Consider the following 27,841-nt stretch of genomic DNA (forward strand, 5'->3'; position numbering starts at 1 on the left):
GAAATGGGGTAATGCAAAACTAAAGTGACAGAAAACTCGAATGTTTGAAATGACACCTGCACTGCAAGTTGATGAAAAAAAAAATTTCTGTGCGCATAGGTGGATAAGTACATGTCGAGACGACGATATGAAAGAGTAATTTCTAAAGGCGTTTGAATCAAATGGATTATAACGCGCAACATTTTTTGACGCTCGTTTAACAGCTCCTCGCCCAACTTTTACTTCTTTGTGTTATGCCCGCCGAATAACTTAATTGGAATTTGCCTTGGGTGCGAAGTGAGAAAACGCGGAAGAAAAAGAGAAAAAGTGAGAGATGCTTACGACGTTCTTTTAACGCGAACTAAATTGCTTTCCATTGAACGAAAGCTCAGCGCGGTTCGGTCTTGTGGAGTTTGCGAGTGTATAGGTGTGTGTGTGTGTGTGGAGGGGGGTGCACCTGCTTGAAAATTAAAAAAATACAATATGTGCTCGAAACGAAGCTGCCAAAAATTGCTGAGTTGGCAAAAATTGAGCAATAAGAGTAAAGGTATACGTAATAAACACAAGTGAGACTTGATTTTAAAATACCAAAAAAGTAATAGCCATAAGTGTATGCAAGCCCACAGTTCCTTTATTAAATGCAAGAGTACTACGTCGACACCAAACAAATATACCATGACAGTGAATCTAGCCGCCAAATTCTACACGCTAAATCGTGAAATACCAAATTCTACTTTATGTACCCCTAAAATTAGACCATGCTCGTACCCTTGCACTTTTGGAAGGGTACAAGGTCTATTTATTTGGAGTTACACGATGTATAATTTGGTATTTCGTCCATTTGGAATATTCCATTATGTGCAGAGCCCCTACCCTCAGAGCCTTTTTTAGTGCCACCTGAGTGTGCGCTTACACTCTCTCGGGTACCCCGTCGCCCATCGCATGAAAAAGCACCCCAATGCAAAAGTCAGGTCTTAGGTTTCGGTGAACCAAATTAACGAGTTTGACACGTGTGTCTCATAGTACATACCTACATATACGTAAAATTAAATGTCCGACTATTGCTGCTGTTATACATTCTCCCGCGGAATCTAATATGGCTTGTATGTAGGTCAATCATAGAGATATTATAGATACAGTAGGCAAGCCACCGATTCTTCTGTAAGTGGAAGCGTTAACACGATAAAAAGATATGCAACATCGAGCTACCTCTCTATCTCTCTCTGTGGTCTCTACTGATTGCCTATGCCAACATATACGTAAAACGTCTGTAGCCAATCAGCAGCGAGCACAGAGAGAGATAGAAAGGTAGCTCAGTGTTGCATCTTTTTTAAACGTGTTAACGCTTCCACTTACAGGCTTGCCTACTCTATCTATAATATCTCTATGAGGTCAATGGAAAAAATTTCCTAATGAAGATGGTACTCGAATGATCGGGATAATTTGAGTCGAATGGAAAGCACGCGTATTTAAATCAATTCTTTCACCATAGAAACTAAAATTTAAATAATAACTCCATTAAAAACCATTTACATGTTCACATTGGCATATTGGCTAAATACATATACATACATGTATGTTTGTAAAAAAAAGAAAAAAAAATTCGGGTATTTTTATGTTTCAATGTTTTTATTAAATACAAAAAAGTATGGTTATTTTTTATTCGTCATAAAAATTGACATAAATTGTTGGTTCGACGCTTATCTGTCCTTAAGTTTTTTAAATAGAATTACACAAGCAATATCAAAATAAACTTGTTTAAATTTTCAGTCGTTAATGTTTTTTTTTTTTTAAATGTCAAAGTGTTTACCTACAAGTGAGTAACAAACAAACATACATAGCATCCGAGACTTGTTTGCTTTCTCCGGTAGCGTGAATACGATTTATTGCCCATCTTGACCAGAAATAATGTACTCTAGCTTTCACGGAGTGGGAGCAGAAGTTAATACTCAAGTTTGAGGTGGGGAAAAAAATTGTTATCGCTACATTTCACTTATTCTTGAACATACGATTGGATTTTTTACCTTGTTATAAATTTTGCTGTACGAAATCGGTATATTACACATAATGGTGTATACTTATGATTAAGGTGGCTCCTCACTATAAATCCCACAAGAAGAGTAAGCATACTGCAACACAGCTTTTCATTGGCTGTGGAGGTTCTTGACTAAAAATGGATAGGTACCTATAGTCCCTTCAAAAAAAGTTTAGTCACATCTACACCGTTGACCTATATCGTACAATACAGTGACTCGAGCAGACGTATATATACAAATCTGACAACATAACCCTTGTATGTAAATAATAATAAGCTGACGATAAGTACCTAATAATAAGCCACGGGTGACCAAAGACAAAAAAACTTTAGAAAAAATCTACAAGTTATTTATTAGTGACGAGTAAATACAACCGTGTCCTAACTTTATCGTGATATATTCTATTAATTTTATCTATTAGTCAAAAAAGTACATAAGTCAGCCCCGCATTAAATTATTTTCTTAGTTCAGCGTCTCATTTATTTTTATTATAATTACGATTCCCCACAACTTCTATTCATTTTACGTACAACTTTCTGACCAATTCAAACTACGCGGGCTACCGCTCTTCGGTGTAGCAGACGCCCCACACTTTTCATCTGTTCCGTGACTTGCACAGTTATCTACTATTTTCACAAAATATCCTATAAAATCCATGGTAATGTCCAAGTACCTGAATGTCGTTGGAAAGATTCTGATTTTTTCTATCTGCTACATAGTTTTCTATTAAGAACTACAGTATCTTTGCTGAGATATCATACAACCTGCGCCACCAATTTGACGACCCTCCATAAGAGGCTATGTTATAGAGTCTATTTTCCAGTTAGTTTTTTTCAACAATTTTGGTGGTGACGAGGTCTAAAATTTTGGGAAAAGACTCCTTGCACCTTCAAGAATCATTCTTTAAAATATCATTTAATACTCCAGTGTTTTGATTTAGTGAGGAGCCACCTTAAATGACTAATCTCTTATATTCTGTTGTCATGATGGAGACAACGACATGACGTGTATGTTCCACCTTGTCCTATGTTCATGGGGATAAAAAAAAAAAAAAAAAAAGAAATCGCTGATTTTGGAAAGAAAAAACTAATCCCTCAAGCATCTGTTGCTTAACCGTAGTATAACTACTTACGTAACTATATTGGTGTTCCCTTTTTTCACACGCATCCTGTAGGTATAACCCCCGTACCTACACTTTAAAATCAAAGCAGGGCTGTTGCAAAAAAGCAGGGAAACGCTAAGCAAAGTATGAAACTGGCAAAGAGTAAAACTAAAGAAGGAGAGAGAGATAGAAGGAAGATGCGCGTGCTTGAACCACGAGGCGTGGCGTGTACTACAAGGTATTCTTAACTTGCCTTTGTGACCATCAACAGCTCGAGCTTTTGAACTTTGCCTGCCGTCGGCAGCTCGATAGAGAACCGGGAGAGGAAAAAAAAAAAAATAAAATACGCGGTAACAACGAAAGCACCTCCGCATAGAAAGGGAGAGATCGATCGCTAAGGGTGCATCTCTCTTCTTCTTTTCCCATCAAAGAGAGACTAACGCAGTTAAAGCGTATATACCTACCACTATTTGATTTGTAGTCTTTACAGCAATGACGAGTCGCGCGCATGATAAAATTATCAAACATATATATTCCCCGCGTTTCTGACTTTTTTTGCTCCATCATTCTGTAATTAATCGACGTACTTATACATACTTCTTGAAAGAGTTGAATGAGTTGATAATCGGGTTACGTGGCTGACGCACTTGGGCTGCTGTTCATTTGCAGCATTGAGCCGGGACGAAACTTGAAGACGAAAAAACGACTGATGTATATACATTAGAAAAACGCTACTTATTTTGTTTCCTTTCACTCATCCTCAACTTTTTGCCGTTTGTCGGCAAGTTTTGATATTAGTTAGTTAATTAAAAATAAACGTTTTTTTTCTTCCTGTTACAATTGACCGAGTGACATAAACAGCTCGGGTGCACGGCGCACGGTTGCACTAATTGTTGATTATCTCTCAAGTATCATTTTATGTCAGTTCACGTTGTATTCGGAAGTAGCAATTCGACAATAATGTCGAACATTCTTGTGGAACAATATTACATGGGCAGCCCTGGGGCTTGCCTACTGAGAAATAAAATTCATTTTGATGATAATTCGATGTTATTATAATTATAATTATAATTATATGAACTGCTGGCTTGGTCATGCGTAAGTACGTAAAATGCCGTGACAAAAAGGTTCGCAAAAAATGAACGACCGGAGAGTGCACACTGTAATAATTATGATTATGATGATGAATCAACCTACCAGTATAGATTGTAATAATTTAATCTGAGCAAAGCGCGAGACTGGTCGTGGACGTCGTGGTGGTGGATATTGTTCAAGTAATTTCAGAGGCAAAAAGGTGGAACGCTCAGCTAATCTATAGCGCACCGCTCTTATATCGGATTTTACCCGCGCAGACCAGAAGGAATTCAATTTGCGTGCGAGTGTTACTACGGCGAAACGCAGCGTCACGATTTTCGAGCACGGTCGCCCTCTTCGACCCTAGTTTCTCCTACGCCCTCCTCCTTCGACTTTTTGCCCCGCAAGCTCGGCCGAGGGATGCACCAAGAGAAAGAGACGCAAGATAAATAAGTAATAAGGCAGCAGACGAGAACCTACGCCCAATTTGAATTTCTAGGTATACGCCTAACATCTAGCTTTAATGAGAGTAACAGACCATGCGCGGTGCTCTGTGAGCTTTCTCTCTCTTTCCGTTTCTTCCCTTCAAACTCTAACTAATTATTCCTCTTTTTTACCTCTTACATAAAACGAAACGCGTCTCGTGCATATTAATAAATTTTCATTACCGACGCTACGTACTTTACTTTACTTGAGAGTTTGAAATTATGGAATCTATGAAAAGTGCACGATGCCAGCTCAAAGGCCTGTTTGAAGCATTCAAAACTGAGTACATTACCGAATCTGGATATTAATGATTCAACTTTAACAAATCAAAGTTTTTTTTTACAATATTTGAAACTGGTCCATGTTTATCGTTTCCTATGGTACAAGCATGTTAGATTATATGAATTACTTTTGCCAATACTACCAAAATGAAAAAATTATTCGAAAGAGAGCGAGGGAACTGTTGTTTAAATAGTCATTCAAAAATATTGTAGTATTTAATCATTTTTCAACTAGGTATCGACGACAGAGTGCACAAAATTATTGTTGGAATAATGTATAATATATGCACCCGTATTTCATCTGTTATGTTGCCAGATAAATATACAAAAGATAAAAAGATGGGTCGTTAATATGTGGGTAAGGATTAGGTATTAGATACCATCGTATGATGTAACCATAACCGTTTCCATGCGCTAATCATGGAAGTTCGAGGTATCGTGACGGTAATTATCGTTATGATCGATCAGAGTGCGAACCGGAGATATCTGTCACCATGCGATGTGCAGCTATTATTATAATTAACCGTAGGTTCGGACGGCCCTTTGCCATCAGGACTGTCATAGTAGTAGTCGTCGTCGTTGTTGTCCTCGACCCAAGGGGCCAAAATGCTCGGCGCTTTCCTCGAGCGCGATAACAATTTGGCGGCGTGCCGCCTCGATGACAGTGATACATCGCACCGGCGAGATTCCGGCTGGCAGACGTGCACTTTGCTCTTTCGGCCACGATCTCGTACCACCGCGCGCGCGCTTTCATAACTCGCTAATTACCACCGGTCGATCACTCTCGTGCCTCGACTCTTCTCCTCTCCGTTTTCAGTCGCCCCGTCCGTCTCCCGTGTCACCCTCGTGTTCAGTCTAACAATGGGTTATTTTTTATATTTTCTCGTGGCTAAACGTACGTACATTCAGTGTACATTTTACAAGATTATTCTGTTCATTTTTTCGTAACAGAGTACGCTGTGATTTTCTACTCACTGAACAATTTGTCGTCGCGTTTCCTCTCGTGAGATATCTTTTACGGAGAGCAAAAGCAATGCAGTAAGGTGACGGTCATTCAGTCACGTTAGGGGAATACGCTCATGAGTTAACCAACAGGTAAGAACATGGCCTGTATATTAATTAAAACGGAAGTGGGCCATCCGTCTTCCTCCGTCGTTTCTCCTGGAGACGAACCTCTTGCGGCATGCGGTAGCCCAGTAGTCCTGGAGGAGCAGCCGCAATGCAGAGCCTCTCTAAGGGCCTATCCCTATCAGTACTTCCCTTTGAGCACTTGAATTATACCCTGGCTATATCTAAAAGCAACCTGCAGGTACATCAAAGCTGACTCGCTCAATGTACGTAATAAATAAGTCTGTACGTAGATACATAAATGGTTATGTATGAAAAATAAAATTACACGTTTTCATGACCTCTACGATTGTACGTGTAGATATTATTTTAATGAATCCAGTGACGACAGTGACTCTGACGATTCTCACGGTCGGGCCGCGCGGTAGTACGAATAGTAGTCGCGGAATCGGCAGCTCTCTCGCACGGGTACCGGTCGCCGTGTTGTATTTCAGACAACGTTGAGCGAGAGAATACTCTGAAGCGATTCAAGTACCTTTTACAGTTCCCTGCACGGTACCAAACCCCCATCAATTCGGAGATCGTTTGTTCATTGAGACCAGAAGGAGTCGATTCTCAAGTTATCAAAATGACAAGCGAAAAGGATGACCACGGCGATGAGGACTGCGTGATCAGGGTGAGGGGCTTGCCATGTTCGACAACCGTCGATGCAGTTCTTTGGATTCGATCAAAAACACATGACCGTGGAAACAGATTCGGTGAAGCTAATCGATTCGACAACAACAGTAGAGGAAACAGAGACCCATTGCGACGCAACAATAACATAGGTAAGGGAATTGGTGGTCGAATGAGAGAAAGTAGGAATTTCAGAAATAACGATTTTTGGAACAGCAACAATATTGGGATGCATTGTTTGCACATGAGAGGACAGAGTGACCGAGCAGGATGTTGCAGACTTTTTCCGCACTTCCAAACCAATTGTACCGGTAAATACAATAATAATTCTTGAAAATGGATGTCGAGCATCAGGAGAATCTGACGTTAAATTTGGATCTCACGGAGAGTCTGTCTGTCAATGCAATGAGCAAAGATAAAAGTCACATGTACAACAGATACATAAAACTTTTCTCAAATTCTTCTCCCGATCCCGAAAAAACAACTCAGGTGAAGGAACTGAACTGGATAGCAATTTCAGATCTCAGTATTCGTCCAACAACCAAGGATAGGGAAACAGTCAACTCGATGGTAGTGATTAAAATAGTTTTTAATAACCACGCGATGATCATTTGAATTTTCTGATCCAAGCATCCACTTGGCAAACATCAGTTACTATTTTATCTTGCTCTTAATTTAATACTCTTCATTATCGTAATGATAATACAATAAACTTTATATGTGAAACGTAATCAAAATATGTTTTCATGAAATGTCAACACATGTATTCCTATGTTACAACTTTTTCATACTTTGAAAACATTAGTGTAATAATTTGCCTTTAAATTTGCAAAGACTTTATTATAAGAGCCCACGTATATTCGGAAATCTTTTGAATCTAAGTTCTAAAAAGCTGTCAAGACTATAGGCCTAGAACAACGATGATTTATTTAATAACGAGTCCTCAAGTCGTTAAGTAGAAAAAAAAGACAGCGCACGCGTACGGCGGTCTTTACGAGCATTATATATGTCCTACAGCCCGAAAGTGGCTTACGATCGTAGGTTTTCTGCCACGGGCTTGAGGCGCTATCCTGAGGAATCGAACTAGTAAGAAAGGAAGCAGCTAGACTCTTAAAGTCTGAATAGAACTCGACTCGCAGAATTTTTTTTTGGCTCTTTTCTTCACTCACTCCTTCTGGCGCTTCTGCTTCTGGCAGAAAGTTGACATTGTCGTTCGAGGGAAAGTGAAAGTAGACTTCACTTTTTTTTTTTTTTTTTTTTTTTTTTTTTTTTTAATACATACGTACCCTTGCATTCGAGCTTGCGTTACTACTCTGGGCCTGTCCTAGAGATTTACAGACTAATTTGAGAGGTTTGCGTTTCAATGGACAAAGGACGCTCAGTCGGCATCCACGTGTACTATTACGTTTGGCTGGTCTCTCATTTTTCTTCTCCTCCCCTAAAGAGTTTGGCTCGGTCGTCGGTACGCGAGTATAACAAGAGAGCGAGACTTTGCTGACGTTCTGTCTCCCAGTTCAAGCGAAAAACCAATTTATCCGGATTTTTTTGCCTTCTCATCTCTTTGGACAAACAGGACTCGAGTTTCTGGCGCGTCTTTCTTCCCACCCTTTATGGAGTAGAAGAAAAAAAAATCGTATCTTATATCAGCGTGGTGAAAGCATCATCCTACGAGACCGAAAGAAAAAAAAAAGTAAGTGTCGGAGTATGCCAAAGGCTGCTCTCTACTTTCATTAGAATATTGTTCCAACTTTTCCTCCACTGCAGGTATAAGTACTTGGGTAAATTTTCACTACAAACGGGAAACTTTTGACTCGCAAACCTAATCCATCGGCCCTTTGATGAAAGCATTAATCGGCATTAATTGTGAGCATTGAACTTGACTTTTACATAAATAAGTCTATAAGTTGTGTACCGACAGCAATAAAATAATATGCGCCACTCTGAACGACAACAGCAGTGATAACTGTGTATTAGCTGTAAAGAACACAGGTATACGTATCTGCACATGCATACGACGCGCGAGCAGCTGCAGAGAGGCAGCCTCTCGCTTTGCCATTTGACTGGCAGGCTCGAGTCGTTACCTACCTCCATTTCGAAATCCACAAACGTGAGAGAGAGAAAAGAGGCATCAGAGGGCACGCGTAAGCTCGAACAACCAAGGTATTATGGCTGGGACGAGGGACAGCGCGAGCCAGGCCGTAGCACCTGTCGGTCGGCTAATCTTGAACACGTGTTTCCATGTGCCACTGCCGCTATAGGCTCCTGGCTTTCTGCCAATCCGCGAATAAAGGGAGGAAGAGAGCTCAAACACATGTGCATGGGGAAACTCACTGTGTGTGCCTGGCGTCGACCACACCAAAACAGACGAAACTCACTGAGCTTGCCTTTCCATTGGCAGTTCTCTCTCTCTCTCTCTCTCTCTCTCGTGCAACTGATGCTGGTTACTGTGCTACTATACGCTACGCAGTCCGCACCTTATGGTTACATCATACGATGGTATCTAATACCTAATCCTTACCCACATATTAACGACCCATCTTTTTATCTTTTGTATATTTATCTGGCAACATAACAGATGAAATACGGGTGCATATATTATACATTATTCCAACAATAATTTTGTGCACTCTGTCGTCGATACCTAGTTGAAAAATGATTAAATACTACAATATTTTTGAATGACTATTTAAACAACAGTTCCCTCGCTCTCTTTCGAATAATTTTTTCATTTTGGTAGTATTGGCAAAAGTAATTCATATAATCTAACATGCTTGTACCATAGGAAACGATAAACATGGACCAGTTTCAAATATTGTAAAAAAAAACTTTGATTTGTTAAAGTTGAATCATTAATATCCAGATTCGGTAATGTACTCAGTTTTGAATGCTTCAAACAGGCCTTTGAGCTGGCATCGTGCACTTTTCATAGATTCCATAATTTCAAACTCTCAAGTAAAGTAAAGTACGTAGCGTCGGTAATGAAAATTTATTAATATGCACGAGACGCGTTTCGTTTTATGTAAGAGGTAAAAAAGAGGAATAATTAGTTAGAGTTTGAAGGGAAGAAACGGAAAGAGAGAGAAAGCTCACAGAGCACCGCGCATGGTCTGTTACTCTCATTAAAGCTAGATGTTAGGCGTATACCTAGAAATTCAAATTGGGCGTAGGTTCTCGTCTGCTGCCTTATTACTTATTTATCTTGCGTCTCTTTCTCTTGGTGCATCCCTCGGCCGAGCTTGCGGGGCAAAAAGTCGAAGGAGGAGGGCGTAGGAGAAACTAGGGTCGAAGAGGGCGACCGTGCTCGAAAATCGTGACGCTGCGTTTCGCCGTAGTAACACTCGCACGCAAATTGAATTCCTTCTGGTCTGCGCGGGTAAAATCCGATATAAGAGCGGTGCGCTATAGATTAGCTGAGCGTTCCACCTTTTTGCCTCTGAAATTACTTGAACAATATCCACCACCACGACGTCCACGACCAGTCTCGCGCTTTGCTCAGATTAAATTATTACAATCTATACTGGTAGGTTGATTCATCATCATAATCATAATTATTACAGTGTGCACTCTCCGGTCGTTCATTTTTTGCGAACCTTTTTGTCACGGCATTTTACGTACTTACGCATGACCAAGCCAGCAGTTCATATAATTATAATTATAATTATAATAACATCGAATTATCATCAAAATGAATTTTATTTCTCAGTAGGCAAGCCCCAGGGCTGCCCATGTAATATTGTTCCACAAGAATGTTCGACATTATTGTCGAATTGCTACTTCCGAATACAACGTGAACTGACATAAAATGATACTTGAGAGATAATCAACAATTAGTGCAACCGTGCGCCGTGCACCCGAGCTGTTTATGTCACTCGGTCAATTGTAACAGGAAGAAAAAAAACGTTTATTTTTAATTAACTAACTAATATCAAAACTTGCCGACAAACGGCAAAAAGTTGAGGATGAGTGAAAGGAAACAAAATAAGTAGCGTTTTTCTAATGTATATACATCAGTCGTTTTTTCGTCTTCAAGTTTCGTCCCGGCTCAATGCTGCAAATGAACAGCAGCCCAAGTGCGTCAGCCACGTAACCCGATTATCAACTCATTCAACTCTTTCAAGAAGTATGTATAAGTACGTCGATTAATTACAGAATGATGGAGCAAAAAAAGTCAGAAACGCGGGGAATATATATGTTTGATAATTTTATCATGCGCGCGACTCGTCATTGCTGTAAAGACTACAAATCAAATAGTGGTAGGTATATACGCTTTAACTGCGTTAGTCTCTCTTTGATGGGAAAAGAAGAAGAGAGATGCACCCTTAGCGATCGATCTCTCCCTTTCTATGCGGAGGTGCTTTCGTTGTTACCGCGTATTTTATTTTTTTTTTTTTCCTCTCCCGGTTCTCTATCGAGCTGCCGACGGCAGGCAAAGTTCAAAAGCTCGAGCTGTTGATGGTCACAAAGGCAAGTTAAGAATACCTTGTAGTACACGCCACGCCTCGTGGTTCAAGCACGCGCATCTTCCTTCTATCTCTCTCTCCTTCTTTAGTTTTACTCTTTGCCAGTTTCATACTTTGCTTAGCGTTTCCCTGCTTTTTTGCAACAGCCCTGCTTTGATTTTAAAGTGTAGGTACGGGGGTTATACCTACAGGATGCGTGTGAAAAAAGGGAACACCAATATAGTTACGTAAGTAGTTATACTACGGTTAAGCAACAGATGCTTGAGGGATTAGTTTTTTCTTTCCAAAATCAGCGATTTCTTTTTTTTTTTTTTTTTTTATCCCCATGAACATAGGACAAGGTGGAACATACACGTCATGTCGTTGTCTCCATCATGACAACAGAATATAAGAGATTAGTCATTTAAGGTGGCTCCTCACTAAATCAAAACACTGGAGTATTAAATGATATTTTAAAGAATGATTCTTGAAGGTGCAAGGAGTCTTTTCCCAAAATTTTAGACCTCGTCACCACCAAAATTGTTGAAAAAAACTAACTGGAAAATAGACTCTATAACATAGCCTCTTATGGAGGGTCGTCAAATTGGTGGCGCAGGTTGTATGATATCTCAGCAAAGATACTGTAGTTCTTAATAGAAAACTATGTAGCAGATAGAAAAAATCAGAATCTTTCCAACGACATTCAGGTACTTGGACATTACCATGGATTTTATAGGATATTTTGTGAAAATAGTAGATAACTGTGCAAGTCACGGAACAGATGAAAAGTGTGGGGCGTCTGCTACACCGAAGAGCGGTAGCCCGCGTAGTTTGAATTGGTCAGAAAGTTGTACGTAAAATGAATAGAAGTTGTGGGGAATCGTAATTATAATAAAAATAAATGAGACGCTGAACTAAGAAAATAATTTAATGCGGGGCTGACTTATGTACTTTTTTGACTAATAGATAAAATTAATAGAATATATCACGATAAAGTTAGGACACGGTTGTATTTACTCGTCACTAATAAATAACTTGTAGATTTTTTCTAAAGTTTTTTTGTCTTTGGTCACCCGTGGCTTATTATTAGGTACTTATCGTCAGCTTATTATTATTTACATACAAGGGTTATGTTGTCAGATTTGTATATATACGTCTGCTCGAGTCACTGTATTGTACGATATAGGTCAACGGTGTAGATGTGACTAAACTTTTTTTGAAGGGACTATAGGTACCTATCCATTTTTAGTCAAGAACCTCCACAGCCAATGAAAAGCTGTGTTGCAGTATGCTTACTCTTCTTGTGGGATTTATAGTGAGGAGCCACCTTAATCATAAGTATACACCATTATGTGTAATATACCGATTTCGTACAGCAAAATTTATAACAAGGTAAAAAATCCAATCGTATGTTCAAGAATAAGTGAAATGTAGCGATAACAATTTTTTTCCCCACCTCAAACTTGAGTATTAACTTCTGCTCCCACTCCGTGAAAGCTAGAGTACATTATTTCTGGTCAAGATGGGCAATAAATCGTATTCACGCTACCGGAGAAAGCAAACAAGTCTCGGATGCTATGTATGTTTGTTTGTTACTCACTTGTAGGTAAACACTTTGACATTTAAAAAAAAAAAAACATTAACGACTGAAAATTTAAACAAGTTTATTTTGATATTGCTTGTGTAATTCTATTTAAAAAACTTAAGGACAGATAAGCGTCGAACCAACAATTTATGTCAATTTTTATGACGAATAAAAAATAACCATACTTTTTTGTATTTAATAAAAACATTGAAACATAAAAATACCCGAATTTTTTTTTCTTTTTTTTACAAACATACATGTATGTATATGTATTTAGCCAATATGCCAATGTGAACATGTAAATGGTTTTTAATGGAGTTATTATTTAAATTTTAGTTTCTATGGTGAAAGAATTGATTTAAATACGCGTGCTTTCCATTCGACTCAAATTATCCCGATCATTCGAGTACCATCTTCATTAGGAAATTTTTTCCATTGACCTCATAGAGATATTATAGATAGAGTAGGCAAGCCTGTAAGTGGAAGCGTTAACACGTTTAAAAAAGATGCAACACTGAGCTACCTTTCTATCTCTCTCTGTGCTCGCTGCTGATTGGCTACAGACGTTTTACGTATATGTTGGCATAGGCAATCAGTAGAGACCACAGAGAGAGATAGAGAGGTAGCTCGATGTTGCATATCTTTTTATCGTGTTAACGCTTCCACTTACAGAAGAATCGGTGGCTTGCCTACTGTATCTATAATATCTCTATGATTGACCTACATACAAGCCATATTAGATTCCGCGGGAGAATGTATAACAGCAGCAATAGTCGGACATTTAATTTTACGTATATGTAGGTATGTACTATGAGACACACGTGTCAAACTCGTTAATTTGGTTCACCGAAACCTAAGACCTGACTTTTGCATTGGGGTGCTTTTTCATGCGATGGGCGACGGGGTACCCGAGAGAGTGTAAGCGCACACTCAGGTGGCACTAAAAAAGGCTCTGAGGGTAGGGGCTCTGCACATAATGGAATATTCCAAATGGACGAAATACCAAATTATACATCGTGTAACTCCAAATAAATAGACCTTGTACCCTTCCAAAAGTGCAAGGGTACGAGCATGGTCTAATTTTAGGGGTACATAAAGTAGAATTTGGTATTTCACGATTTAGCGTGTAGAATTTGGCGGCTAGATTCACTGTCATGGTATATTTGTTTGGTGTCGACGTAGTACTCTTGCATTTAATAAAGGAACTGTGGGCTTGCATACACTTATGGCTATTACTTTTTTGGTATTTTGAAATCAAGTCTCACTTGTGTTTATTACGTATACCTTTACTCTTATTGCTCAATTTTTGCCAACTCAGCAATTTTTGGCAGCTTCGTTTCGAGCACATATTGTATTTTTTTAATTTTCAAGCAGGTGCACCCCCCTCCACACACACACACACACCTATACACTCGCAAACTCCACAAGACCGAACCGCGCTGAGCTTTCGTTCAATGGAAAGCAATTTAGTTCGCGTTAAAAGAACGTCGTAAGCATCTCTCACTTTTTCTCTTTTTCTTCCGCGTTTTCTCACTTCGCACCCAAGGCAAATTCCAATTAAGTTATTCGGCGGGCATAACACAAAGAAGTAAAAGTTGGGCGAGGAGCTGTTAAACGAGCGTCAAAAAATGTTGCGCGTTATAATCCATTTGATTCAAACGCCTTTAGAAATTACTCTTTCATATCGTCGTCTCGACATGTACTTATCCACCTATGCGCACAGAAATTTTTTTTTTCATCAACTTGCAGTGCAGGTGTCATTTCAAACATTCGAGTTTTCTGTCACTTTAGTTTTGCATTACCCCATTTCAAAAACATCGGTTTGTAATTCAATGTAAGACGAAAATGAAAAAATTAGACATGTTACGTAAATTTACGACAAACGTATTTGTAATTTATGGGCCAGGATTGCAAACAAAATCTTGTCCACCGTTACGGATACAATCATACAAACTTGGAAAAAAAAAAAAAAAAAAAAAAAAAAAGGCTTTAAAGTTAAGCAAGTGTCGTTAGCTGTTGTCATTTAACCGACAACAACAAAAACAATAGCATCACGTCGGTCCCCAAACTTGATCCATCTACTGATTAAAGGGATTATGCATCACCGGGCGATATCATAAAAACTTACAAATGTAAATTATCTCTGAGTTATTATCTTATTTTTTATTTGCACACCTTCTTAATAGGTTGTAACACTTTCCTGGTTTTTATTTTTTTTCTTATCTTTAGGGGTTTACCATCATTTTGTTTGAAGTCGTAACTTTACGGAACTGTAACACTCGAATAGAACTAAGTAATCAAAATTTTGAGACTTTAAGTATCGTGTGTTTATTAGTTTAATATTTATTTCGAATAACCAAGGCCGTTTTATCAAATAATTTTCTAAAAATATATTTCACACAGTTACTTACAATTGTAGATAATTGTATGCACAGGTGTATCAATGCCGCAATAATACTGGGGAAAAAAAAAAAACCATTTTCTTACGGCACACGAAAAGTTAGTCAATTTTAAAAGTGGAAGAGAAAAAAAGAGGACAAATGTATGCTGCTGATGTCCAGTAGTATACCCTTAAACCCAAAAAATTCACGGTTCTCGAGGAGTGTCATGATGTCATCACGTTTTCCAGCATACCCAACATAACCAAATAAAATATGTAAGTATGTATATATGTATACCTAATACCCAAGTCGTTGAACTTTGGACAGTTTGGACTGGTGTTTGGGTATAAGTTATACTTGGGTGAGTAATTCAGGCACAAAAGACCCGACTTTAATGTATACTTGTATACAGTTCTCGCGTTACCGGCGTCATGTAGTTCTCGAGTGACAGGATAGGGCAGGGCGAATTTCTGACTATGTAATTGGGGTGAAAGTTGAGCCCAACTCATCTTTAGAGGTAACCACGGTAGGGGTTTTGGCGGGTGCGTGCGCTCGTACTTGTTCATCAAATAAAAATCCGGAGTGATTTCCTTTCCGTAAAGTCGCAACACCAGCTGGCAGCCGTGTAATAGGGGTTAAACATAATTTTGTACGTCGTATATCATCCACCGGTGGGTAAAGTAGTGAAGCACGATAGGGTTATTGGGATTGCGCGTCGCCGCGTCGACCGATTTTTGTGCACCCTTAGTGCAACCGCGTGCTACATACATGGCTATACTACTACCGATATCCACGAGGGTCTGCGTGCACCACACTCCGCGCGCTGTACTTACATAATAACCGCCTTTTGATGTCACATGATAAAAGAATAGTCGCGGGAGTGACAGAATAAATGTATATATAGGTGAGCCAGGAGACGGACATGTAGGTACATCTGCACCTTCTGGTACACCCGAATGATATCGGGCATGCGGTAGAGCGTGGCAAGTATAAGCAAGCAAATAAGTATAAGTACCTACTTATGCTCGATGGGCACGTAAAGCTGTAGGTGTTTGATATACCGATGCAGCTACATATATTATTATTATTATTATTATTATTATTATTATTATTATTATTATTATTGTTATGACTGTCTACATTGTGCATATTAAATAAATCGAAAGAATCAATGAAAATATCTTTCAACTGTATTTCGAATTCCCTGCAAGTGCAAAACTTTTGGCCACCCTGCAAACGGTGACCTGCAACGAAGTATACATGCACATTATATCAATTGGTGATTAGTTTATAAAAACTGTCAGAGTCGGATAAAATTTTACTTGTTTAAAAAATCACTGCGCCGCGTGCGATGTAAATTAACATAAAGTAGTTTTACTATACCAATGATATTAAATTTATGCCTGCACGGAACAACAAAAATGACGAAATTATTTATTAGGTGGTATACCGGGAGAAAAAGAAAGAGGAAATCTTAAATAACTATGCGCTAACTTTGGACGGATTCTCTGGTGGTGTGTCACTTGGAATCGGCAAATCAAGAGCAGATCAGGTACAACCTTCCAACTTTATTTCTATATACAGAAAAACGGCTTTGCATCCAATGATGCCAATAACCAAAATTTGCAATGAAATGCCACTGCCGGCACAGCTGATGTACACGCGCTTGGTGTGATATGAGTTGGTACAGGGGTTGGTTTATAGGCTGGATAGGCCTAGAAAATATACAAGGGAAAAGAAAGAAAATGCTACCTGCACAGGATAGTCTCTAGAAGTAATAGATACGTTGTGTATTAATCCGGAGTTGAAAAAGCAAAGGGTTTTGTATCGATGACAGAACAGGTGATAATGATAATGTGACAAGATGGTGTAGCAGACGCGTAACACGTGCTAATAATTTGGACGTATTTATATTATTGTTAAATTTGTCAAAGTAATATTGTTATTCGACGATTCGCAAAGCCTTGAACAGTCACCTTGCAAATTGACAACAGGTTGCATGACATTGTTACACGTTGATTAACGAAGATATACGATTCGTTTGTGGCGTCTGTGGTCATGCGTACTGCATAAATATGAACCTGTACCCTTGAGGAGAAGGTAAAACAGCACGAGGGAAAGAGAGAGGAGGGGGAAAGGTGCCAACAACCCGTGGCAGGATCGGAGCAAGCCCCAGACATCCCGCCTACCTTTAAAAATCAGTTCGATATTCTGATCTCCCAATGGGAGATGTATCAGATATCAAGCTGATAAGAACAGATACTACACTTTGAAGGGGCGCAACCCAGGGGTCACCGGCGTTTTGTACGGCTGTCGAGGAAATGACGACGATCCAAACGGAGCGAGGGCAATTTATTGCTTGGCAAGCAGAGCCCCGCTAAACAATCAAAGACACGCAACCTCGCCCACGGCGCACGCGACCAGTGCCACAGCTAATAAATATATATCCGTCTTTTACATCTCCGACGTACCCAAGAGATACGGCTCTACTCTCTCTCTCTCTCTCTCTTTATTTGTCCCACGTGTACACAATTACATTCATACACCGGTCTCTATTTTGTTCCCCCTTGATGACCGCCGTAGTGTGCCGTGCCTGTATAAGTACTTGACAATAACATATTTGTATGAAGTTAAAGTTAAGGCTTTCAATGGGTTTGAGACACATAGAAACTCGCACGATGGGTGATGGGTTGTGGTCACGAACGTGCCACAAAAATTCGAAAAGCCAATTAAAATTGAGCCCGTGCGTTGGCCGTTCTTTCAGCTGAACGAATCGATCGAGGGGAAGCAGCAGCAGCAGAGCTGGCCGGTATTAAAAAAGTTACTCAATTAATTTACCTTTCGCTCGCTTGCAAAGTTTCGGCAATATCATGCAAGTAAGTAATACAGAGAGAAGCAAGCAAGTGAAAGAGTCGGAATATTCTCACTCCCAGACCACGCATGAAGCGGAGAGAAGAAAGCTACTGGGGCTGGCGAGTTGACTCTGCTCGCGTGCATGAGAATGCCGGTATACTGTGGAGTACAATATATTATACACTCATATCCAAGGTATAGATGTATTGTGTGCGTATATTATACGTGACTAACTTGAGGGCGCGGATCGAATTTTGACTCAAGTATTGGTACAATAATTACGATGGGCTGCCTGTGTTTTTGGTGCCACCCGCTCCCCGAGTGGCGTCTTCGGGCTGCCCCCCCCCCCCCAGCTGTGCGACCGTGAGATCGGGCGTCATTTATTTCGCTGTTCCACCTGTCCGAAAAATTGCAGACAGAGCACGAAAACCTATGCAGAATAGAAACACCTGTCAAACACTTTCATGCCATTTCGTCAGATTACTTTTCAAATTTTCTGAACACTTGATCGACGATTAAACATCTGTGAAGATATAAAGTTACGGTAATTATTATTATTATTTTTTTTTTAACAAAATACATGTTAAGTAGTTATTAATGTTTTAAAATGAAATGCCCAAAAGTTTTGAACGATAAATAGCATCATGATGAAAGCGTTATTAACATTTGTGACGAGAATTAAAAACTATGATGTTTATTTTCAATATAAGGATTACTTGGATTTAGGTACAGTGTACGAAGAGTCGAATTTTATGGGAATGAAATGCGCGGAATTGCAAGTACCTATAGACTTCAGGAGTCTGTGGTCCCATGATACATGGCTTCTAAACAAAATCTCCCTAGTTTCGTTGAAAAGAGCACACAAAACCTGGAAAAAAAAAAAAAAAAGAATTTAAAAGGTGAGCTGACCGCAAAGAGGTCAACAACACGCATAGACTTATACTTAACGCCACGTAATACACAAGTACAGACATGCGCTTACTACCATCAACACCATGTATAAATATTACAGACATCCAAACGAATGGCGGACGGACGAGTGAGCCTGTACAGGCAAAGTATGCGTGAGGCGGAGAGTGGCTTTATCATCGGAAGCGCCGTGACCTGATGGATTTTCTTTTGAATATTCAATGCCCTTCGGGTGTTAAGCCAGGTCGAGAATTGAGACTTTTGGCGATGAATAAATGAAAAGCGCCAGAGTGAAGGTAAAGCCAGGAATAGAAAGAAAAGGAAGTCTGTCGGTTGGTTGTTTGCGACCTGTCTGTATCACGGGTAAACATAATTGGAGTAAGTACAAAAAAGCTGCAGTTATGTAGCAAAGGTGGAAAAAAAACCTCTTGATCCTGAGGCACCAAAAAAAAGAAAGAAAGGACCACGAGCTTAAAAGGGGGGGGGGGGAATAAGCTCCCTACAGGTATACATATAATACGAACGTATCAAGTATGTCCATGTGCCACGTGACAGTCATAAATCTCGACGAATCTCGCAAGAAAGCGCTCCTCTCGGTGACCTCTGCATCAGCGTCGACGTCGTCGTCGTCAACTGTGGACATAACCTCGACTCGCTTCGTCTAATTCGATACTTTAGAGTAAGAAGATCGTAAACTCGAGTGTTATTGGACGAACGAGCTTACGGGTGAGAGAAAGAGAGAGTCTAAATAACTTTATGAGCCCGACTAGTGGCAGCTAACGTACCTACGAGGTTGATATAACTAGACAAGATTTCAACAGCCAACTTTTGAAGCAAAAATTTCATCGACAGTAAAAAATGTTTATTTTTATTACTATTATTATTATTATTATTATTATTATTATTATTATTATTATTACTATTGTAACAACACTTAGAGAAAAAAATTATATAAATGATGAAGAAATACCAGAAAAAATTACCATATTCTATACAGTAAATTTGATGCAAACTGGCAAAAAAAAAAAAAAAAAAAACAAATTGTTGTTTTTTGAAGCAGTAAGAATTATTATTTTGGCAGTTAAAATTATGGTTCGAAAAGTAAAAATTATATTTAAAACGATAAAACTTTCTATGCAGGAAAGTAAAATTCATTAACCGATCCTTTTAAACACCAACCGATATGAAATAGTTATAACATCATTATAAACCCGAAATCTCGAATTTTTTTTAATAATATATTCTATAACTGCAAGTAATCAATTCCGTGCATATTTACAATTACATACATTAATTATATAGTTAATAAGTGTATCAAGTACGAAAAACTTTAACCATAGATGTTTTTCGTCTCGTCTACTGTGATGTATTGTTAAAAATTTTTTTAATGTAATATAGAATGATTGTTAAAGTTTCATGGTTATTTTTTTCCTTAACTTTTTCTGGAGAAGAAAAAAATGATCATGCAAGAGGGTTATCGGTTGTATTGGCACGACATAATAAATGTTAGAAACAAACAGATCACTAATTATTGAGGCGATCAAGGGTAGTCGGTGAAAAACAAAAATAACAGCTATATTGTAATTGAGATAACCTGACGGCCCGCGCTTGCGATTCTGAGACATAGAGAGATGGAGGTGATCACGGCAAGAGTTGCTAGGCCAGAATGCGGTATGCGCTCGCGCGCGCGTGTAACGTGTGTAGGAGGAGGAATGATTTGGGAATTCTTGAATCTAAACATAAGCATCATTTCTCGGGTCGGCGCTACTATTCCCGAGGCCAGTTTTGTGCACCACCGAAACGATGGAGGAGAAGTACATCACACCTCACTTTGCGCTTCATCTATATACCTCCTTCTTGACAAAAATAACCATCGTCGTCGGCGTCGTCCGACAGTTCAGTACTACAGATGCACCCGAGACAAACTGTAGGTATGCTGAACCTAAAATTTCGACTTTGTCTACCCTCTAATTTATCTTTGATGAAGGGTGATTCGTCGTCATCTTGTTTTATCTATCAGCTCGCCCGTGCGAGGAGAATTAACGTTAGCCCCTCCCCCCGCTTGAAATATGACCACCAAGTGCAGATGTAGGTATTCGAAACTTTTTTTTGTTGGTTCTGCGAACGCACGCATAAATCTGTCAACTTTTCCTTCGGCAAAGACATGATATCGACGGCTCCTACGAAGAATCGTACTCCACAAAATATCCAACGAAGAATCGTACGCGCAGATATATTCCAGCGAAGAATCGTACAGGCCACTTCTTTCCGACGACGAATCGTAAAGGCCACTTCTTTCCGACGAAGAATCGTACGCGCAGATATATTCCGACGAAGAATCGTACACGCAGATATATTCCGACGAAGAATCGTACAGGCCACTTCTTTCAGACGAAGAATCGTACAGGCCACTTCTTTCCGACGAAGAATCGTACAGGCCACTTCTTTCCGACGAAGAATCGTACAGGCCACTTCTTTCCGACGAAGAATCGTACGCGCAGATATATTCCGACGAAGAATCGTACACGTAGATATATTCCGACGAAGAATCGTACGCGCAGATATATTCCGACGAAGAATCGTACAGGCCACTTCTTTCCGACGAAGAATCGTAAAGGCCACTTCTTTCCGACGAAGAATCGTACGCGCAGATATATTCCGACGAAGAATCGTACACGCAGATATATTCCGACGAAGAATCGTACGCGCAGATATATTCCGACGAAGAATCGTACAGGCCACTTCTTTCCGACGAAGAATCGTACAGGCCACTTCTTTCCGACGAAGAATCGTACAGGCCACTTCTTTCCGACGAAGAATCGTACGTGCACCAATATACTGACGAATAATCGTACAGGCCGCTACAATAACATTTACATAAAAAACACAATAAGAATAACTATGGTACCATTATCGTTATTTAGTCACATATTACCCAATTATATCACCCAATAACACAAGCGCCAATCCCCACACAACCCGGGGCATTAACTGGTCGATTCATTTATTTAAAATAAATTAAATAACACAAGCGCCAATCCCCACACAACCCAGAGCGCTTATTGGTCCCTTTATTTATTTAACATAAATTAAATAACACGAGCGCCAATCCCCACACAACCCGGGGCATTTACTGGTCCATTCATTTATTTAAAATAAATTAAATAACACAAGCGCCAATCCCTACACAACCCAAAGCGCTTATTGGTCCCTTTATTTATTTAACATAAATTAAATAACACGAGCGCCAATCCCCACACAACCCGGGGCACTTACTGGTCCATTCATTCATTTAAAACCAATTAAATAACACAAGCGCCAATCCCCACACAACCCGGAGCATTCACTGGTCCATTAATTTATTTAAAATAAATTAAATTACACAAGCGCCAATCACCACACAACCCAGAGCGCTTACGTGTCGCATACTTATTTTACAATCAATAAAGTAATAAGGCAAGCGATAATCACCACATAAGCCAGGGCGCTTACTAATAGTATTAATTATTATTAAAAAGCATTAAATAATAATTCTGGACAGTCAGGTGATAAGCACTCGCGTTGTTACTTAATAAATTTTATCGATTATTACAGTGACCAGGAAGCACTCTGGGTTGTGTGGGGATTGGCGCTAGTGTTGTTTAATTTATTTTAAATAAATAAAGGGACTAGTAAGCGCTCTGGGTTGTGTGGGGATTGGCGCTTGTGTTATTTAATTAATGTTAAATAAATAAAGGGACCAGTAAGCGCACTTAGATGTGTGGGGATTGGCGCTAGTGTTGTATAATTTATTTTAAATAAATGAATGGACCAGTAAATGCCCCGGGTTGTGTGGGGATTGGCGCTCGTGTTTTTTAATTTATGTTAAATAAATAAAGGGACCGATAAGCGCTCTGGGTTGTGTGGGGATTGGCGCTTGTGTTATTTAATTAATTTTAAATAAATGAATGGACCAGTAAATGCCCTGGGTTGTGTGGGGATTGGCGCTCGTGTTATTTAATTTATGTTAAATAAATAAAGGGACCAATAAGCGCTCTGGGTTGTGTGGGGATTGGCGCTTGTGTTATTTAATTATGTTAAATAAATAAAGGGACCAATAAGCGCTCTGGGTTGTGTGGGGATTGGCGCTTGTGTTATTTAATTATGTTAAATAAATAAAGGGACCAATAAGCGCTCTGGGTTGTGTGGGGATTGGCGCTTGTGTTATTTAATTATGTTAAATAAATAAAGGGACCGACAAGCGCTCTGGGTTGTGTGGGGATTGGCGCTTGTGTTATTTAATTCATGTTAAATAAATAAAGGGACCAGCAAGCGCACTGAGTTGTGCGGGGATTAACGCTTGTGTTATTTAATTTATGTTAAATAAACAAAGGGACTGTTAAGCGCACTGAGTCGTGTGGGGATTGGCGCTTGTGTTATTTAATTTGTGTTAAATAAATAAAGGGACTGTTTAGCGCACTGAGTTGTGTGGGGATTGGCGCTTGTGTTATTTAATTTATTTTAAATAAATGAATGGACCAGTAAGTGCACTGAGTTGTGTGGGGATTGGCGCTTGTGTTATTTAATTATGTTAAATAAATAAAGGGACCGACAAGCGCTCTGGGTTGTGTGGGGATTGGCGCTTGTGTTATTTAATTTATGTTAAATAAATAAAGGGACTGTTAAGCGCACTGAGTTGTGTGGGGATTGGCGCTTGTGTTATTTAATTTATGTTGAATAATTAAAGGGACCGATAAGCGCTCTGGGTTGTGTGGGGATTGGCGCTTGTGTTATTTAATTCATGTTAAATAAATAAAGGGACCAGCAAGCACACTTAGTTGTGTGGGGATTGGCGCTAGTGTTGTTTAATTTATGTTAAATAAATAAAGGGACCAGTAAGCGCACTGAGTTGTGTGGGGATTAACGCTTGTGTTATTTAATTTATGTTAAATAAATAAAGGGACTGTTAAGCGCACTGAGTTGTGTGGGGATTGGCGCTTGTGTTATTTAATTTATGTTAAATAAATAAAGGGACTGTTTAGCGCACTGAGTTGTGTCGGGATTGGCGCTTGTGTTATTAAATATATTTTAAATAAATGAATGGACCAGTAAATGCCCCGGGTTGTGTGGGGATTGGCGCTTGTGTTATTTAATTTATATTAAATAAATAAAGGGACCGATAAGCGCTCTGGGTTGTGTGGGGATTGGCGCTTGTGTTATTAAATTTATTTTAAATAAATGAATGGACCAGTAAATGCCCCTAGTTGTGTGGGGATTGGCGCTTGTGTTATTTAATTTATGTTAAATAAATAAAGGGACCAATAAGCGCTCTGGGTTGTGTGGGGATTGGCGCTCGTGTTTTTTAGTTTATGTTAAATAAATAAAGGGAACAATAAGCGCTCTGGGTTGTGTGGGGATTGGCGCTTGTGTTATTTAATTAATTTTAAATAAATGAATGGACCAGTAAATGCCCCGGGTTGTGTGGGGATTGGCGCTTGTGTTATTTAATTTATGTTAAATAAATAAAGGGACTGATAAGCGCTCTGGGTTGTGTGGGGATTGGCGCTTGTGTTATTTAATTCGTGTTAAATAAATTAAGGGACCAGTAAGCGCACTGAGTTGTGTGGGGATTGGCGCTAGTGTTGTTTAATTTATTTTAAATAAATAAAGGGACTGATAAGCGCTCTGGGTTGTGTGGGGATTGGCGCTTGTGTTATTTAATTCGTGTTAAATAAATTAAGGGACCAGTAAGCGCACTGAGTTGTGTGGGGATTGGCGCTAGTGTTGTTTAATTTATTTTAAATAAATAAAGGGACCAGTAAGCGCACTGAGTTGTGTGGGGATTAACGCTTGTGTTATTTAATTTATGTTAAATAAATAAAGGGACTGTTAAGCGCACTGAGTTGTGTGGGGATTGGCGCTTGTGTTATTTAATTTATGTTAAATAAATAAAGGGACTGTTTAGCGCATTGAGTTGTGTGGGGATTGGCGCTTGTGTTATTTAATTTATTTTAAATAAATGAATGGACCAGTAAATGCCCCGGGTTGTGTGGGGATTGGCGCTTGTGTTATTGGGTGATATAATTGGGTAATATGTGACTAAATAACGATAATGGTACCATAGTTATTCTTATTGTGTTTTTTATGTAAATGTTATTGTAGCGGCCTGTACGATTATTCGTCAGTATATTGGTGCACGTACGATTCTTCGTCGGAAAGAAGTGGCCTGTACGATTCTTCGTCGGAATATATCTGCGTGTACGATTCTTCGTCGGAATATATCTGCGCGTACGATTCTTCGTCGGAAAGAAGTGGCCTGTACGATTCTTCGTCAGAAAGAAGTGGCCTGTACGATTCTTCGTCGGAATATATCTGCGCGTACGATTCTTCGTCGGAAAGAAGTGGCCTGTACGATTCTTCGTCGGAATATATCTGCGTGTACGATTCTTTGTCGGAATATATCTGCGCGTACGATTCTTCGTCGGAAAGAAGTGGCCTGTACGATTCTTCGTCGGAAAGAAGTGACCTGTACGATTCTTCGTCGGAAAATATCTGCGCGTACGATTCTTCGTCGGAATATATTTGCGCGTACGATTCTTCGTCGGAATATATCTGTGAGTACGATTCTTTGCTGGAATATACCGCCGTATACTAGTCTTCGTTGAAAGGCTCGGGGAGTACGTTTCTTTGTAGGAACCTCTGGAGTACGATTCTTCGTAGGAGCCGTCGATATATAGATGTGTACGTATTACACGCACATGAAATACCTACCATGAAAAAAAATGACTATGTATATCTACTGTGCAATAATGAACAAATGAAGCAGCCGTGTGGTGTATGTTTATGTAGGTACTTAGGTAGTGGTAGTAAAAATAGAGAAGACTGAATTTGATGACACACAAAAATAAGAATCGCGGTCTTAGTAGAAAGAGAGAGAGAGAGAGAAAATATTAGTAGTTGGCGGGTCCAAAATAAATCGGGGGATTTGCAAGCACGCCGGCTCGAGTAGTAATTGACGCCCGAGTTGGGTGCATTCGCGTGTTCGCCTGTTCGTGGCGCGTAATAAGAGTCTCGAATTTAGCTGCTGCTGCTGCTGGAAGGCCGTAAACATATGGGACGGTCGGTTACGTGTGGGAGTTGGAAATATCCACTAGCTCGGTGGCTGGTCCACTGGCTGGTGGCTGTGTTGCACGACAACCAGAACAACTCCGAAACATGCACGCCGGCGTCCGACCGACCAACTTTATATCCGCTTATGCGTTCGTCGTGTTTTCTCTTTTTCCTCCACCCTGGCCCTTTTATTTTTTTCAAGAAAATTTTCATTTTTACTGGTGTTTCTTTCCTTTATTTTCTTTTGTATTTTATAAGCCACAACTGTAACCTCGACGCATCCTAGTCAGTTACGTAGGTGTATACTTACTACATCGACGGTCCCGACGAAAAGTAGCTTTATTCGATTTTTTTTCGTTAAAAAAACATCGAGAAATAGTGCTACTTTTAATCGGGATTATAGATATTAATTTTTGCAAAAAAAACGAAAATTCGAATAGTATCTCTGGCCCCTTTTCTTGCTTTTTGTTGTTGCATATCTACTTTATTTTACCAGGAGATTAGAACACGATACATCTTATACCTAATATTTATATGAACTGTAATCTTATAACACAAAAGCGAAAGTGCATTAAAACCTTTTTGCCAGTTTCGGTTTTGGCTTGAATTTATTTGTTCAATCATGCAAAATCTAATGCTTCGCCTTTACTTAGGCTACATTGGGCTATACGATTGGATCGGAGACGTAATTTAACAAATATTTCAATAAAGCTATTTCCAAAAACAGTTGGCAATATTTCGTGGTTGGGGTAAAAAAATAAGTTAATTGTTTACTACATAGGAACGTCAATATTTTGCCACATTAACCGAGGGCCGCTTTTTCCTGTTGGATAAAAGAAAAATTAGATTTAAAATGGGGGAAAAAAATGAAAATTAACAAACGCAGAAGAAAACTTGCTTTCCATAATCTTTTAAAAGCCTAATGAGTTTGCGAGCAACCGAACTGTACTTGGCTGTTTGCAGAGGGGAATGAGAAAAAAAGGTATGAAAGGCTACGTGGAGTAAATAAAAAAAAAATATAAAAAATAATAACAATAACAAAAGAGTTTGTAAGGTAGAGCAAGAGAGGCTGAAAAAAGTAAACAAAGTGAAATAGCAACAAAAAGAAAAAGAAAAAAGACCACTAGAAAGAGAGAATGGCGGTGGTGATGGGAAAGCGCGGGCGTATAGATATACATAGAAGGAGCAGGAAAAGAGATGGGGAGAGACGAACAAAAAACTACTGGCATGGAAGGTGAGGCTTCATCCACGCGAGCTCTTTGAAGGGCCGCTGGAAAAATAAATTACTTGACGTATAGGTAGAAAGGACTCGAGCAACATGCATTGCGATTGCGCAGACGATTAAGCAAAAAGCTCTCAACGGAATAGTTCATGACAGTATTTCGCTCGAAGCCACTTGTCTCTCTCTCTCTCTCACTTGTTCTCTGTTTTCTCTCTGGTTCATTCGCGCGCGCAACGCGCCTCTATGACCGGTTCGACCATTGTTTTACGATTTTTCGCCAGACCTTTTTTTTCTTTCTTTTTTTTTTTTCAACCCGCTCTATGGCTCTCTCTCTCTCTCTCGCTTCGTCTCTTTTACAAACGAATGGCCAGTTAGTCCGATAGATAAAGCGGAAACACGAACTGGATGAGCCTGATAAAACTAATGATTTACGTGGCCGCCTACCCCCCCGTACACCCTCATCCGCTCCCTCCACCCACCGACCCGCTCGCTTTCGCGCCAAATGCCCCCTGTGCAGCGCTGCCGTCCGCGGGTGGAAATAATGGACCCGAAAACAAAAAAAGTTTGTAAATCTCGACCAGCGGGTTACACCCATGCATTGATAGTAGACAGAGAGCTCGGATGAGATTTTACGCGCAGTTCGACTCGTTGCGCCAAAACAA

At 39.5% G+C, this 27,841-nt stretch overlaps 1 protein-coding gene and 1 pseudogene across 15 annotated transcripts in view; both read right to left on the reverse strand.

Moving 5' to 3' along the window:
* LOC106643102 (CUGBP Elav-like family member 1) overlaps nucleotides 1-27,841 on the reverse strand; it is a 218,151-nt gene that overhangs the window by 137,578 nt on the left and 52,732 nt on the right. The window lies entirely within an intron of this gene.
* Nucleotides 17,229-17,398, reverse strand: LOC149375970 (U2 spliceosomal RNA; annotated as a pseudogene).

This window comes from Copidosoma floridanum, unplaced genomic scaffold (genome assembly GCF_036245765.1).
Source record: "Copidosoma floridanum isolate Cflo_tuat_1 unplaced genomic scaffold, Cflo_Japanese_pri ptg000001l, whole genome shotgun sequence".
In the NCBI taxonomy this organism is placed as follows: domain Eukaryota; kingdom Metazoa; phylum Arthropoda; class Insecta; order Hymenoptera; family Encyrtidae; genus Copidosoma; species Copidosoma floridanum.